Source organism: Falco biarmicus, chromosome 8 (assembly GCF_023638135.1).
Source record: "Falco biarmicus isolate bFalBia1 chromosome 8, bFalBia1.pri, whole genome shotgun sequence".
Lineage (NCBI taxonomy): Eukaryota > Metazoa > Chordata > Aves > Falconiformes > Falconidae > Falco > Falco biarmicus.
In genome coordinates this window covers 1508645-1525412 of record NC_079295.1, presented here as the reverse complement: position 1 = coordinate 1525412, position 16768 = coordinate 1508645, and the positions used below count along the sequence as shown (strand labels likewise).

The 16768-nt window shown below is 39.3% G+C and overlaps 1 protein-coding gene across 1 annotated transcript in view; it reads left to right on the top strand.

The window, feature by feature from the left end:
- The first annotated feature begins 7406 nt into the window (after positions 1-7406).
- Positions 7407-16768, top strand: part of SPATS2L (spermatogenesis associated serine rich 2 like) — a 151280-nt gene continuing 141918 nt past the window's right edge. The window contains exon 1 of the mRNA XM_056348537.1: positions 7407-7425. The gene's annotated coding sequence lies outside the window, so the exon portion shown is untranslated. The remainder of the gene's footprint in view (positions 7426-16768) is intronic.

Below are 16768 nucleotides of genomic sequence, written 5' to 3'. Positions count from 1 at the left end.
CTGAGAAGGAATGGTACTACTTGAGGATAAACAACACTTTCATGGCTGGTGGCCCTTCTGAGGTATTTTCCTGTGTTTCTTTTTTCCCTGGGGACTATACAATGTATAACTGAATAATATGCAAGATGAAATAGAGGTAGATGGACTTCTTAGATTGTCTAGCCTCAGCAGTTCATTTTGAGGTAATCTTGCTTTCGAATATATTTGAGATTAAGAAAGTTAGAGCCATTATCAGTGTTTGGTACAGAATTGGAGTAAGAAGAAACTTTTAGCATTGCACTGGGAAAATGGATCAAAGATATAGATATATTTTGAAAAATAAACCCAACATTCCTTTAAATTTAATAACATACAGGCAATTCCAAGTTTAGAGGTTTGTGAAAGAAAGATCGGTCAAAAACATAAATTTAAAAGAGGACCTGACAGTGAAGCTAAATCAAGTCCTCTGTTTGGAATGCTTGCTGAAGAAATGAGTAAGCCATTAAAATTAGATCTTGCAACTGACCAATTTCCCAATTTTCAGGTTACCTCTGTTTCTGGAACATGGGAGTCCTGGTGTAAGTAGCTTAAGGTTTTTTATATGCAGATCTGCAGGAAGTTGTTTTTTTTATCCCCTATCTCAACTTTAAAGATAAAGCTAACTTCCTATGTGGGCATGTTACAGAGATCTGTGCAGTGTTTTGAAAGTGTATAGTATAATTACTGTGGTTCACAGTAGTTGTTATTGAAAGGTATAAATTAAATTTTCTGTAGTTCAGCTCTTTTGATGCAGTGATTTAATGAGACGAATGTTTAAAGTTTATCAAGTTTTTTATGACAAAAATTGTCAGAATAATTACGGGGTTTTTTTCTGCCTTAACAGCAGCAGCAACCTGGCCTTATAATGGGGAGTTTGTCCAGACGACAAATCACAAAGTTTAGCGATGACAGAGCACCTTGTCTTCAAAAGAGAAACAAAATTCTGTATTTAAAATTATATGTAGCCATTTTGTGTACAGTCAATCTGGAAAACTTTGAGGCAAAGCAAAAAAATGTTTATTATTCTGTGGGCCATTTGCTGGAGCGATGCTAAATGGTAGCATGTCCGGTTTGGCCACTGAATGATGTGCTGCAAGAAACTGCAGTCAGATGTATTTGACATAGTAACAGGAGAAACAAGCAGAACACTAGTGAAGTGTGCAGATGCATACTTCTAAAAGAAGGCATTATTATGGAGCAAAAGAAGACAAAAGCCAGTGAAGCCATCTTTATATTCAGGAGTGTCTGCTTTCACATTTAAGTAACAGAGGTCTATCTAGAAATGCTGGTATATCTTAATCTTTAATTTGGGTTACTTTATTAGTGTCTTTTTACATTTGATTTGATATATCAAAATGGGAGTCTGTCACGACTGGTGAGGGATTACCTTTTTACTAGTTAGTGCTCCACTTCTGGAAGCAAAGGCAGAGTAGACCCTTATGACTAGTAATGAATAAAAAAAAAATTTTTTTGTTCACTGTAAAATTATGATCTGATATGAACCTGCTCCAAATTGATAACACAGTTTTGCTGGGGAAAAAGATGTAATTGGAAATTTACATCCACTATTCTATTCTTTCAAAGTTGTGTTTGACTTGTGGTTGAAGGGAGGGCAGCTGTTGGATGTTTGGGGTTTTTACCCCTCTGTTCTTCATCTTTAAAATGATCCTGGAGACTACAAGTCTCCATCAGATGCAAAACTACCCATTGCCTTATTGCACCATAAATAAATTGGAAAAGCACATAAATTACTAAGCTTACTGTACTGGAATGTGGTTTGCTTCCGCAGTGAATAAAACTGGTGTAATTGAACTGGATTTACAGTCTAATATTAGCTTCAGAAAAAAACCACCACCACCACCAAAAAAAAAGACCCACAAAACAACCCCAAACCCAACATGGAAGGAAAATGGACAAATGTACATCTTAAAGAAGAGGATGCTGAAGTTTACAGGATGCTTTGACTCCTTTTTACCTACCATCCATAAATTTTGTGTCATAATTCTGTTCATCATAGCAATTAATCAGGCTGAAGTGAGTGTCGGTGAAGGACATTTGCCATCTTACGGCGTCCATGTTTTCTGTTGTGGAAATGCTTTTCTTCATGTCACTTGTTCAGGCAAAACAGGAACTTCTGGTTTCTACGTTGCCAGCCAGAAGTATGTACCCAAACCTCTTATTACCTAAGATAAATGTATTTAGTGTCTTCAGGCCAGCTCCTAGGGAATAAATTTCTATATACTGTCAAGGTTGTCCCAAATTCTCGTGGCAAAAAGGATGAATAAAGGGTTACAGTTGCTTCATCTTGATCTAAGACAAAGATGGAGGAGAATATCGTCTTGCAATTCAGGGATTTCCAGTGCTGCCGTTGACACACCTTACCCTAAAAATCATAATACTAACTTGAGTGTTACAGAATGTTAAAAAAGAACTAAAAGTGTTTCATTAGAAACATCTTCATGATTTTGGAATAATGATGCTGAACAGGGAACAGTGGAATGATGTGAGGAACTGTGTCACAGAATGCTGGTGCTCCCAAATTCTCTTGCTGGTTTGTCTCGACCACCTTAGAAATCACAGTGTCTAAGGATTTAGGTGTTCTTTATTTCCCTTCCATCTCCTTGCCTGGTTTTCATTTCTGTTGCTTTAAGCTAGGGGGGCAAGTACAATAGTAATCATGGTGTACAGCCTGCAAATCACCATGCGTACCCATCTGAAATATTTGCAGTTTTAGCCTGCAGACTTCTTAATTCAGGCCCTGGTAATTCTTGAAAACAATGTTACCAAGTTTGGTAGTGGTTTTTAGGGTAAAACTCATACCTCTATTAGCAACGCCGACATTTCTGATTCATTTTACACAGAACACTGAGATCACAGAGTGTCCGGACTATGTGTGAACAGGGGATGGAGATTCAAAGTACCGCATCCTTCTCGCATGAAATCATGTTTCTGTAGGTTCATGTGGAGTTTGGGAAGCCTTATTTGTTCATCCGAAGCTGTGGTCATGTTTACGCATTACTGACAGCTGCTTGGCACAATGTCAATGTCCGCGTCTAAATCTTGACAAGCACTAATTAAAGCTGGCCAACAAAAACTCCATTAATTTGCACACCCCACTCACCAGTAGATGGCCTCGGTCACAAAGCTATTGTGGCTGTCAATAAGAGCGTACGAGGGATAAAGAATAACATGGTAGAAGCATTGATTCTCGTTCAAGTGCTCTTCAAGTCGTTTAGACTTGTCTTACTAAAAAGTCTTGATATTCTTACTGTCTTTCATCCTGAGTCAATGATGGTGTCTTGTGTTCTCTTTTTGGTGCCTACCCATGTTAAAGTGGCAATTTAACAGCATTCTTAATATGGGAAAGGTGAGTTGTACAAGTGAATTCACACAGGCACCTTCATGTCTGACAGTAGCAAACCTTAGTTTTATATCACATTTTTGAAGTATGTTTATCATGTTGATGGTGGTTCCTTTCCCTCCTGTCCCAGCATTGTCTGATTAATTCGGGAGCCGAGTTCAACTTTCTCCAGTTTTTAAGGCATGTTCAAGCTTGACCTTACCTTTACTTCAGGTTATATTTAGTTAACTATTTTCAGATCTTACGGCTGGAAAGCTGTTTAGTAGTAAAAGTCATATTGTTTGTCACAGTAACGATTGTACTTCTTCAAAACTTCACAGTTGTGGTTAAAGCTTATTTTCTGCCCCATGTGCTTCATTGGCTGCAGGTGGGGAGCCTTTGAGATGCCTTGCTGGCTGTAGTCACATGATGGCTCCTAGCTTATATGAGATGGAATGCAAGTGTGTGTAGTGGGAAGTTTTTCAGTTTCATTTCTCCCTCATACATGGATGTGATTGTTGATCTCTAAGCATTGGAGCATGTGTGGGCGTAGGAAGAGGTACTTAGCTGTTAAAAAAAGCAGGCACTGCCTGCACAGCTGGGAAAGGCAGCTGGGCCAAATGGAGTTGCACAGTGAATACTGACAGCAGTAAGTCACAAGGGTTTCCTTCCTTGTCTTTTACCTTCCCCCCCCCCCCCCCATTTCTGATGTGCTGTTCTTTTGGGTTTTTACAGTCCTGCCAAATAGGATGGAGGTTAAGGAAATCGCTATGTACATGTACAGCACTGTTGAAAACACCCCTTTGTCACAGCTTTGTCTCTTACATGTATTTTGTCTGAATTCAGTGATGTGTGCTTTTCCTAATACAAGGTACCTGCTATTAAAGTTGATGGGGAAACTTTAATGGGAGCAGACTGCAACTTTTTTGCTGCCTTTGAAGTTATTCTGTCAGGAATAGAGGCAAGCTAAAATTAGACATGCTGAAGTTTCTCTTGTGTGCCATTTTCTCCCTCTGCTGTCAGAGAACAAGGCTTTTGATAGTGAGCTCAGTACTGTAGTGCTCAGGATCTATGAGGGAAAGGAGCAGGACAGGCCAAGTAAAGTGCATGTGTAGGCAAGGTCAGATCACTGCAGTGTCAGGCTGTCAGGACGAGATTGTCCACATGGACAAACCTGCCTTTTTCGCACTGGAAATCTATCCCCAGTTTGCTACTGTCACACCTGGCAGAGGAGATGGCATCTCACCAATGATGCAGCCCTTTGCCTTAAGGACATGGGAGATTTGGCATGCTTAGGGAAACAAGCGGTGACTTGAATGTTCCTCTAAATTATGTTTAGCAGTTGACAGTAACCTTTTACATAGCAAGCTGTACTTTGACTGATTCGTGTATGAGGGAAGGATCTGAGTTTCCAAGGTTAGAGCTGAAGTCCAGCCTTAAGTTTGCAGAGGTTTCACTGTCTGATTGGGGCAGTATGGAAGAGGCTGCCCAGATAAAGCTGTGGAAAATCAGAGCACCTACAGGCTATATCTGCCTTACACTAATTAGCAGCTGGCACATCCCTAGAAATCTAGAATGAAAAAAGGGGAGAAGAAGAAATGCCTTGATAATCTCTCTCTTCTGAACTTTCTGGAACCACTTGGCAAGTGCAGCATCCATAACTCAAGTACCAGCTGCCACGTCTGGAAACTGAAGTTTCAGTGGCGCAATTAGATTAAGTGAGTGGCCTTGTGAAAGTTCAGGGGTCTGTCAGAACATTGGTTCTGTGCTTGGTGGCGTTACACTGAGGACCTTTGTGCTTCTTATCTGCAGAACAACAAACAAGGTTGTTACTTGTGGTGTTACTCTTTTATAATGTGTTTATTGTTGTGTAAACTGAGAGCTGATGAATATAAATAATGATGTGGGGGATTTTTTAATATACTTTCAGAGGGAACAGGGTTGAGGGACTGCAATATAAAGTGAAGAGCAAGTTAATGACAATGAATTTGTGTAGTCCATAACTCATGTCATGCAAGGCACTGACCATTAGACAGATGAACATCTAATCACTGCTGGCTAGATTGGGGTGGAAATTAAATCATGAAGTGATCTACTCTGGATTGGCAGCTGCCTGAAATCTCTCATTTCTTGTATGTTCAAAGTACATATATTATTAAAATCTGTCATGAGCTTAGTTAGGCACTTTGTCCTTTTTAATTACAAATGGGGTGACTGTCCCTTAGGTCTACCTCAGGCTCAGCCCCCTGTAGCACAGCCTTCTGAGCTGGTAGCCTGTTCCCTATGTTTTTGTAATTAATGTCATTAAGTCACCTTTCTTTTTCTCTGAGATAAGAGGTATTTTGCATAAGGTAGAACAAGAGAGAAATTACTGATCCTCTGGGTGCAGTGTGCACTGGTTGTTGGTATAGGTTAGGATTTTGTATGGACTTCTGCTGAGAAGTGCTTTCATAAGGCATCATTCCTGCTGTTGTGGTTCAATCTCTGCCTAGGAAAGCATGGTGCAACCCACTGGTGACAATTAAATTGTGTGACTTCACTCTTGCTATAAGGTTCCAGCCCTCTGTCTAAGAGGATAGTAAAATATTTGTACAAGTACTTGTAAAGATGGTGCACTCACTGTGGCTTGGATTATAGATTTTTATCTACTTTAAAGTTTCAGAAGCAAATTGACAGATCATATTTTGAGTCTGAATTTATATCAACCTTCAGTTACATTAAAACAGTAATGACAATAAAAATCTTAGGTAGCCTTGAGTAGTGAGTAAAGGAGGGCTTTTTCTGTTATCATTTACATTATTCTGTGATGGCTTTGGTTTGTTTGTATTTTGTTTTTTATTCTCTCCTAGACACCAGCCGTTCATCAGAGCTGAAGAAAGCGTTTGATTGCTGAGAGAGAGCATAGACGTCTAAGGGAAAAGTGGATTCTTTATCTGGCCAGTCATTCTTATGTGTTTCATATTCTACTTTCAGATTCAGGGTTGGAAAAAATGTTTTTTTGAATGCTATTTTGGTAAGGTTTACTGTCTTTCTCTGCAGTGGAGGCTGTCATTTCCTGATGGAATCATATGCGTGTTTTTTGCCCAGTTTTCTGCTAGTACAGTGTCCCTGGGTACAGCTCATGCTGCAGGGTCTCCTGCAGTATACAGTTGAATGTCTTGCTTTTGTTTCACCGAGGTATATGGGTTTCAGCAGGGGTAGCTGGGTGGAAGTTAGTGCCTGCGTCATACTGGAGATCTGCTTAAGTGATCTAGTGGCTCCTTCTGGCAAAATCTGTGAAATTATAATAGCAGAAGTAGAGAGAGGAAGGGGATCAAAGGTGGATGGTAGTGCAAGATTCATATAGAAGAGGAAGCTGTATGTATTGTGACTCTAGAGCAGCGGCTGTAACTGCCCTGAAATGGAAGTAAGTTTCGAAAAACTCAGTAAAATAAAAACATTGTGAGAAAATCAGTGTTCTGACTGGATGTATTCTCTACTGACTGGATGTTGCTCATCTCTGCAAAAAGATAGATGAGTATTCATTTTTCTCAGAAATTTCAGTGTTATAGTTGCTCTTGTCAGGAGCCCACCTCAGAATCCTACAAGAAATTCTCCTTTCCGCTAGCCTGTTGGTAGCCTAAATAGGCAATAGATTTTTTATTGAATTTGTATTAAAAAAGTAGGATAATCTGTATTATCAGTAAGAAACTAAATCTAGAGCATTTATTGATTTGCCTCAGTTGTGAGGGAAGTCTTGAGAAAGCTTTAAAATGTGAAGGCACATCTGCTGAAGCCTTAATTTGCAAGACCTCAGGTTACTTGTCTTTGCAGTCAGTGCCTTCTCATGAGACTGATAGATTAAGCCTGCAGTCAAATAGTCATCTTGCTTTTCTAATTATTTACTTTCACACAACCCCTTTCTTTCCTAACCTTGCATCTGTACAGCGGCTAATTCAGGAAGTTAACTGGTGGTACTCATTCGCGGATGCATTAATCTCATTGCAGTCATAGAGTCATTTGCTTGCCTTTTCTTTAATACCTTGGTGTCTCTAATACCCTAACCAGAGCCAAGCACACCACTGCAGGTAAGCCTTCTGTATTTACTTGGTGTTGGAATAATTTCCTCTAATTTCATACTTCTATTTATGTACTCTCAAGCTTGGTTTGCAGGATCTCGTTTCCACTGTTAAGCATAGGAGCAAGGAGTACTTGAGATTTCTCCCTAGCATTATTTCTGACCCTGTGTGTGACCAGTAAGGATTTATTTCAGTGTTTGGTTGGGATTTTTTGGGGTTTTGGGTTGCTTTTATTGGTTTTGTTTTTTGTTGTCCAATGACACATTGCCTATAGTAATATATAGTAATATATATTATTAAGTATATAATATATAATATATATAATACTATATATAATATAGTAATATATACCTATAGTAGTATATATATCTTTATATATATATACTACTATATATACATATAGTATATAGTATCTTTTCACTTGGTTTTTCACCCTATGTGTTCCTGGTCTTTCTGCTATATTCAGTATGCTCTTCCGTTTTTTCTCTTTGCTTATGCTTTCTTTATGTTTATTCCTTTCATCCTATGTCCAGAAAAAAAAAAAAAACCTGGAAAAAAATCTGTTTCAAAGATTATGCCCAAAGCTACTTTAAAAAAAAAAAAAAAAGTTTGCTGATTCAGACATTCAAAAAATGCCAGAGGAAGGCCAAGGCCAGCAATAGCTTCCTGTCCTCAGATTTTCATGAGCTCTTATCTTGCTGCTTGTCTGCATGTTTCTGCTGGGACAGGCGTATCTGTGTCACTGGAATTCAAGGCCTGTCTGGATGCAAGTGATTCTGAAAATTGAGTAGAGTCCAGCATCACAGTGCATGCCCACTTCTGCACAGGTCTCTAGTCATATTCTTATGTAAATGGATATCCTAACTCTCAATAGGGTTTATTTGATATGCAAAATTTCTGTGTTCATTCAAGCAGTAATCCAGCCAATTGTTTGAGCACAAAAGTCCTAATTGTTTTCTTTTGCTTCTGTGTAGTTTTACTAAGTCAGTGCTCCTGTAACTTACATTTACGTGATCTTTCTTTATTGCTAAAATTTTTCTTGAACTTTCACTAGACATCTACTTAAAGAATTCTCCCTGTACAATTTAGGTGTAGAATGAGCTGCAAAGCAAAGAGGATTCAGTTAGATATCTAGTGTTGCTTGCTTGCTCCTTAGCTGGTTTGCTGGGCTTTGTGGATTGTAAGAGCCGTTGTGGGGGAGTTTTGAATTGCTTTCTCATCTGTTAATTTCTTGTTTGCATTCACAACAGGCTGCCTGTTTTAGTAGTCTTCTGTATTTCTCTCTAGTGAACTATATTTCCTGTTTTCTTTGTGAACAGCACCATATGTAATTGTTTTACCATTCTTGCTTTCTTCCTGCATGATTTGGGAACTATTTTGGAGCTTTTATGCAGATACACATCCCTCTCCCACATGCGTCAGTTCTCCATGTTCCCAAGTTAGTCCTGAAAAAAAGTGTTTTGAAATCCATATACACACTTTCACATATTTCCGTTTTCCTTGCCTGCATTTCTGTTGCACTTCTTTGTGTAGTCTTGACAGCACTATTGCAGCATGCCTTTACTGACTCCACAGCGATTTGGAGCGCACGGGTATCTGAAGGAAGTGGCTTGGTGCTGTCACTTCAGGTGTTCTTAAACTGGTAGGGCTGATTATTGATGAAGACCACATCTTGATAAGCTGGTCTCTGTGGGTTTTGTTTGGGTTATTTTTTGTTTGTTTGTTGGGTTTTGTGTGTTGTGGGGTTTTTGGTTTGTTTTTTTTGCCAAGTGCTGCATCCAGCATAATCTTGCATAAAGTAAATCACTGAATAAATTTGTAATTCTGTCATCAGGGCCCTAAATGCCTGAGGTGCTTTCTGCTTCATATTCACAGGGCTGAAGTTGCACATCATTAAAATCCCGTCATTTCAGCGTGAATTATTTTATTGAGTCATATTTTATTCACATGCCTTTTCTTATTCAAGGTTCTCTGGTATGCATCAAACATTTGCGCGTTAGTCCTGCAGTCTGCTGTAACAGCTTAATTTAGATGAGTTTCTTATGCTCCTTTGTGAAACAGCTCTGTTTTTGAGTTTCAGTGTCTGTTTTCCATGCTTTCTCCTCTTCTGTTTTTTTTTCTTCCCCCTAGAAATCGTCCAGAAAGATTGTATTTTCAGTGGATATTTGAATGTGTGGCCCTAAATGTGGATCAGAGGTCCTTAATAGGAAACACTGTATGTGTTCAGGGGATTTAAATGTAGCACAGTTATTAATCACTTGTTTAAATAGCTTTTTAGAATTCCCATCCCATTACTCTCAACACCTTATACCATCCTAGTATTCTTAGTGGTGATTTCCACCAATGCAGATGAGAGCAACACCAAGTAAATGTGGAAGGAAGGTCACTTTGGGAATAGAGGAGTATTGTCCCTGAGAAGAGAGTACTGAGGAGCGATATGGATTTGTAATTCTTCATATTTTGAATTTGTCGTCCCAGGCAAGAGTGGACTGTGCTGCATGGAACTTCTTCAGACAGTGTGCAAGCTGCTGCGTGACTACTACTGTTGTACTGGGATGGGTCTTCCAGAATTTTTAAACCATGCACTGTGGAGCTGTGTGTGGGCACCTTTAAGCAATTTTTTTAAATAAAAGCACCAAAGGAAGTCCCCACGTGGCATAAAGCATAAACACTTCAGAGGGGTCAGAAGGCATATATAAATATATGACACACTGGGAAAATAATCCTGCTGTTTATTGTTTCCATTTTGCTCACCTTCCTCATGTTTAGTTCTCAGGTGTAATGAAATCCTGAGTAACAACTGTTGTTTATGCTTGCTACACTGCTTGATATTTTCCTGAATATATGTCTGTTTAACCAGCTCACGACCAGTGATATAACAGCATATGTAAGGCACTAATCCCTCAGTGCATTTGTAATGAGGATAAGGTACAGAAACCTAAGTTATATATCACCCTTAAAAAGGTGTTGTACACATACAGAAATGTTAATGTATGTGTGCTCTATAAGCCAACCATTGTAACCGGTCTTTCTAAATCGCTGAGAAATGAAAAACCCATTTTACATGCAGCTTTCAGAGCATTTTATTTAATATGTTCATTCACAGATGGAAATGGGGAGGGGGTGGAGGAGGTCTTGAGTACCCAGGTTCACTTGCTGAGCCAGCAAGGGAGCACTGTTCTCCAGGCTTAGCCTAGTGCAGTTTCTGTCGAGTCACAGTCTGTCTCCAGTATCTGTGCTGCCGTTAGCATGTGCTTTTAAAGCCTGACGGCTCTGTCTTTCCAAAGGCCTGAGTACCTAGGGATTTTCAATGACTCAGTGCATGGTATTAGGCAGTTGCATTGCTGAAGTCAGCTCACATAAGACATGACTCAAAACCTATTCAGTCCTATAAATGACTCCCTTTGATTTCAGCGTGCTTCAGAATAGGCTGCCGTTCACCAAGGGGCCTGGGCACTCAGCAATGTAAGGTGCTGCTGAGTGTGCTAGCCCCAGTCCTACCAAATATTCTGTATAAGTACCATGGATTGCATAGTTTTACTCTTGCCTTTTATATTTTGTGAATTTCTAGAAATTTTGGTTTGTTGGTTGGTTGGGGTTTTTTTGTTTGGTTTCATTTTTTTATTTTGGGTTTTGTTTTGGGGTGTTTTTTTCTTTTTTTCCCCAGAATTTTGACCAGAGTGCCTGGTCACATTGCAGACTTTATAATTCCAGTTTTAGATTCCTTTTATAAATCTGATCCTCAGTTTCCCAGTTTGGTAAGTCTTCTAAAGAACTACTTGGAACGTGTTCTTGAATCTTACTGTGCATGTTGCTTTGTCACAGAGCAGGAACAATGACTTTCCTCTCTTCACTGTGAGTGCAGTCCAAAGCTGCGTGAAACCAGACCTGTTCTACCCTAGCATGGTCTTGGAGCAGAAAAATAGCCTCTGTGGTGTTACGTGGTGGACAGCCTGGCTGCCCAGAGCAGCTGTATGCTGTTTTCCTGAGAGCAGCAGTGCTCTCTGAGCCAGCCCTCTCCATGAATCAAATTGCCCAGTGTTTGTGCTTCAAATACTTCCCTGACCCATATACCAGACGAAAGCTTCCTGTTCTAATATTGATTTAAGACTTAAGTATCAGTGGCTTATTTTTTTACATTATAATTCTCTTTCCTATTTAATAGTCCTCTGGGATAGGCAGAGGGCCAAAAGTTAGACCTTCCTGGCAGTCAGGATGGGAGGCTGGGGGGAAGGCATGTGCCGGACATTGATGAAAAGAGGCAGAGCTTGAATTACAGTGCAACACAGAGTATTTTGGTTCAGCAATCAAATTGTGAACTGCACTACTTGCCAAAATAGAAGAAACAGTGCTCATTCTCTTGCAAGCTCTCTCCTGTGTTTGTTAGCTTACCTTAAAGCTTCATCTTATTTATAAGCTCCTGACCCAGTCTCATTTACTGTTCCTGAAACACTAGAAAAGGAAAGTGGAAGGTACTTCCTGCTTTATGTAGTTCTCTGGTTAACAGCTGTGCTTCTTAGGGAAAAGAGACAATAGCCAGTGGTGATTAAAAACTCATCATGCGCACCTTCATGAATTGAGTACTGCTGCAGCATGTGCTGCTTCTCCCCAGGATCCTCATGTGGCAGCAGTCAGCGTAATGCTCTGAAGTGCTCCACACTGCAAACAATTTAATTGCAGGCAAAGGAAGGTTTACTCCTCTCCTTTCCCCTCCTTGGCTACCTGTTCTCTCTGTTACTTCTTTGCCATTTTTAATTAAAAAAAACAAACAAACAAAACTGTGCAAGACTGGGCTCCCAAAGGAGTACAGACTGCTCAGAAGTCATTGGGTTCTTTGCTCAGATATTGGACTGGTCCAGCAGTCAAGTGCCTTGTGGAAGCATGAGAAATCATTTGTATTCCATCTGCGCATGTAATCTGCCCTGCAGTGCTGGGTTGCAGGGTTGTGCCACCTTTTAGCAGCAGTTCTTCCTGGTGCAGCCTGGTCTCTGCAGCTGAACCGGTGCTTGGGCAGCCCACTGTCCCTGAGTGAATCTTGTTACATCAGACCATCACCTGCATAGTTGTTGGCATCCTGGTATAACATACTGATCTTCCCCTTAATTTTTTGTTATTGTTGTTCTGATCCAGTATTGCTGATCACAAGCAGTCCTAAATGATGGTAGTGGCTTAATATTTGTAAAATTTATTTGTAAAACAAACTAAGCTCTGAGATCTGACTGCTTTTGGTTTGTTTTATTCTGGCTTTCTAAACTTGTACGCTCATTAAAGGCTTTTTTTTTTTGAAGCTTTTCTCTGACATTGAAGTCTAGGACTGTGTATCCTCCAGATCCAGTGTCCCCAGTTCTATGCTAGGAGGTGGAGGTTTAGGATCTATGTGAGACAGGAGCTGATAACAGCGCTTACTCATGTTTGCAGGTGGAGATGATATACAAGCATGAGCTAGTTCACCAGCCCTGCCTGTGAAAATAAAAAAAGGGCTTTAGATCTTGTTATCTGTGTGGTGGCATTTGAGATTCTCTTTTCCTTTCCCTAAGTGGCATATACCTTACTTTAAGGAGGTGGTGGCATTCTTGCCCAAACTCTGCTTTGTAAGTCAAAGCCACCTAAATGCAATTCTGTTAGCTGTTGTCGCCGGAGGCTTAAGCTTTTCCACTTTTTCTGGTTAAGGGGGATTTAAAGTACCAGAAGTTTACTCTGTGTGCTTTCTTCAGTCCTCTTTAGGAAGGGAAAGCATTTCTAATCCTCCCAGCCCAGGAGAATTTGAATGCACTGGGCACAGACAGTCTCTCAGTATTCCCCTTCAAAATAAATACATAAATAATAATAATAATATATATATATATAAAACTGTTAACAAAACTCCCTACTACTTTCTAAAACTACATTTTCCATGAGGCCAGAATTCATAATAATCCCTTGGCTATATGCAAGATCAGCACCTGACAATTACTTTTTCTGGTAGAAAGCTCAGAGTGCAGAAGGATTTTCTTGTATGGCATACTGTTCCTCAGAATGTTTGATGTATGTGCAAATGAAAAAAAAGGATGCCTTTGTACTTAAATTACCTGGTTTGTATTCCCCTATCTAGAAGATTACAGACCATTTTTGCAGCCGTTCTGGAATTTACTTCTCACTAGATGAAAAAGTAGGCTACACAATGAAACTGGATGGCTTTTTTTTCAATGAACAGAAAAACCTCTTGACCATTTTAGTTCCTGCCCTAGAATTAAAATCTGTGTGGGTCACCTCGAGTCATGTGTGTATATACATTTATGCATATCTGTGGAAGGTGGGAGGAATTAACAAGGATTCTGAAGTAATACAGGAAATTTTTGAGAATAAAATCCTAACCCTCAGCTTGCCTGTTACCTGGCTGGAAGGGGCTTGCTTGATGACTGTAAAGCATGCCTGAGTAAGTAAACAATCCTATGCAGAGGTCTGTGTGTCACTGTTTTAGTTACAATTGAACTTCCCGTTGGTAAGTCTGTTGTTTCTCTTCAAAAGCCATCTTACTGTCTTATCTTTATTCCTTTAAAAGCAATAAAAGCTACTCTCTTTTTTTATACAAGAGAGAGACAATTTTTTTCTGGATGCTAATTTTAGCATTAGCCGTTTAAGATGCTTAGGGGAAGAATGTTGCAGAGAAACAGTGGATGGGAGTGTTGATTTGAAGCTATCGGTCAGTTGCAGTCCTGGGGTTTGAGATGCAAAGTTTCAAGCTACGCAAGACCCAGACTCTCTTCTGACCCCTTCCAGGCAGGCCACCCGTTTGTCTAGTTTGTAATAAAGGGAGTCAGAACAGATGTAGTGTATCTCTTCTCGCTGAAGTGATGGTATTTCACGTGGAGAGGCAGCAGAGACAAGGAATGGAGCAACAGTCTTTCAGACAAACTCGCTTGTGTTAGGGAACCTTCGCTGGAAAAATAAATGGAGCGCAGGATGTACTGAGCGTAACTTGCTGAAAAGGAAACTGCTTCAGAATGCTGCAAGGAACAATGCAGCATCAGTTGAGGCAGACATTTCTGCATGATTCTCCCAAATGACTCCCTGTGGTTAGACTGCATTGGCTCAGGCTGAAGAAGAAAGAGAATCTTGAAAGACAGTTTTGGAAAGTTTTTATTGTTTCTGTATAGAAAGCATATGTTTTTCCTTGGCATCGCAGTTGCATTCTCTGAGTCTGCATGCGCTGACTTGAATTGACTGTTTATGAAGAATATTAAATGCTCCCTGGTGGTAGCATTTATCCACTCCCTGTTTTCTTCCAGGGAAACGAATTGCCTTTCTAGTAAACATTGTTCCTGGAGCTGGAAGTAGCAGGGAAAAGGAGTTTGTGTGTGGGCTCCTTGATATTCCCTGAATTGGCAAAATACATTGTGCCACATGTCTAAAAGGTTCTACTTGCATTCTTGCTCAGAAGGGAAAAGGGAAGTTTTACTGAGGGGCAAGGAAGAGCTCTCACAAGGATGAGGAAAATATCACAGTGTAAAAATACCTCTAAAATGGCAAGACCTGTCAGTAAGACACTGAGGTATTTGCCCTTTGTAATGTCATGATCTATTACATAGGATTATGATGTAAAGCTGAAGTCCGTCCTTCTGCCAAGGTTTTTGCCTAAACTAATGCTTTTCATTTTACCAGTACAAGCTAATGCTATGAATGCTGTATGAAGTCACCCGTTGCTTAAAAGACTGAGGAGCACAATTGTCTCTAATATAGATGTCAACAATGATACTAACATTATGAACTGTCCAATGCTAAGTTGTTTTGTTCATTTACTTATTTGCATTACGAGCTCAGTGAAGTTAACTTCCATAATAAAACATTTCTTTGAATCAGGCAGAAGGCACCAATACTGTCTTGAAATTTCAAAAATATTGAACTTTGGATGAATGGATGTACACATGACTTTTTCATTAGTTTGCATTAAAATTCAGGTGGTTTTAATTTAGATCGAAATAATCTTTGCTGTACCTTAGAGATAACTTTGGCCTTGTGTATTTATGGAATTAGCCTGTAGTTAATTCAAGCTGATGCTAGGAAAAAGTATGCAAGCTCTGAAGTAGTTTAACCAAAACCAGGTAACAGTTTGCAATTTTGATAACCACCATCTTTCTCCATCATCTTCTGATGGAGAATCATCTTCTGAACCTCTGATGTTTGTTGATGACAGCAAAAGCCTTGTGGGGTAAGTAAAGCTGATGAAAACACTTGTTTTCTCACTTATCAGCATACACTTACATGGAGGAAAAATTTTACTCTGATAATACTTTAAAGTTTAATTCTTTGTATGCATATATCTGCTGATCATTATGTGACAATTAAGAACCTGATCTATGGTTGAAGGAAGGTAAGTTGTTCCATTGTTCCCTTCCCACACCAGCCGCTTTAAAGTCCTTTATATTGCTCCCATTACACAAAACTTTATACTCAGAAAACAGGAACAGAAACACTCATCTGCTTTCTCAAGTGACTTGTCACAGATGACAGATAATTTTTAGTGCTCTTGTTACCATGAACAAATGGTTTTGTACATGAACAATGTTGATAATATATTGATAGAAAACGCAGTGAATTCAGAGGGAATTCATAAGAAAAAGAGCCCCACCTTCTGCATGTTTTTTTTGTTTTGTTCCAAGTGACTTGTCAGAGCTGTAGACATTTAGAAAAACATTTATGAATGGCTACTAACTAATACTTATTTTCTTACAGAATTTGATAAGGATAATCTTACTTTTATCTTGGAAATTTTTGTAATCACTAAAGTTGATGGGGATTATTTCACCCTTCTGTGAATAATCAGAAACAGTTTTATAAAGCAATGTAACTGTTTAGAAAAGGAAATGCTGTGTAATTGTGGAAATCGTAGGCAAAATTTAAGCTGGCAAACTGCTATCAATGCAGGTTCAAGTGTTGCAAGGTCACTGTGTCCTTCCTGCCTGTTATTTGCTGAAAGAATAATTCCTGGAATCCTTGATAATGGTCAGAAATACGAACTTCTTATCTGAAAGCCAACATGTATGATTATGTTTGGATGACAATGTGCTCTAATGTTATGTTTTGCGATTAGATCTTGATGAAAAGGGAGAAAGACCTGAAGACTCATCTTAATAAAAAGTTTTCATGCACTTTCTTTTCCCTGATATTTGGTCAAATACATTTCAAAACATCTCCTTAACTAAAACTCGTATTTCCTTGTAATAATGTATGATAATCAAATTTTAAAAAGTCAGAACACTAGGGAGGAGAGTAGGCTTGAACCATAACCAAGTGTCTTTTCCCTTTCTTTGAATTTATGTGGAAGATGCATTCATCTATTGCTCTGGATCCATGTACCTGACAACAGTGTACA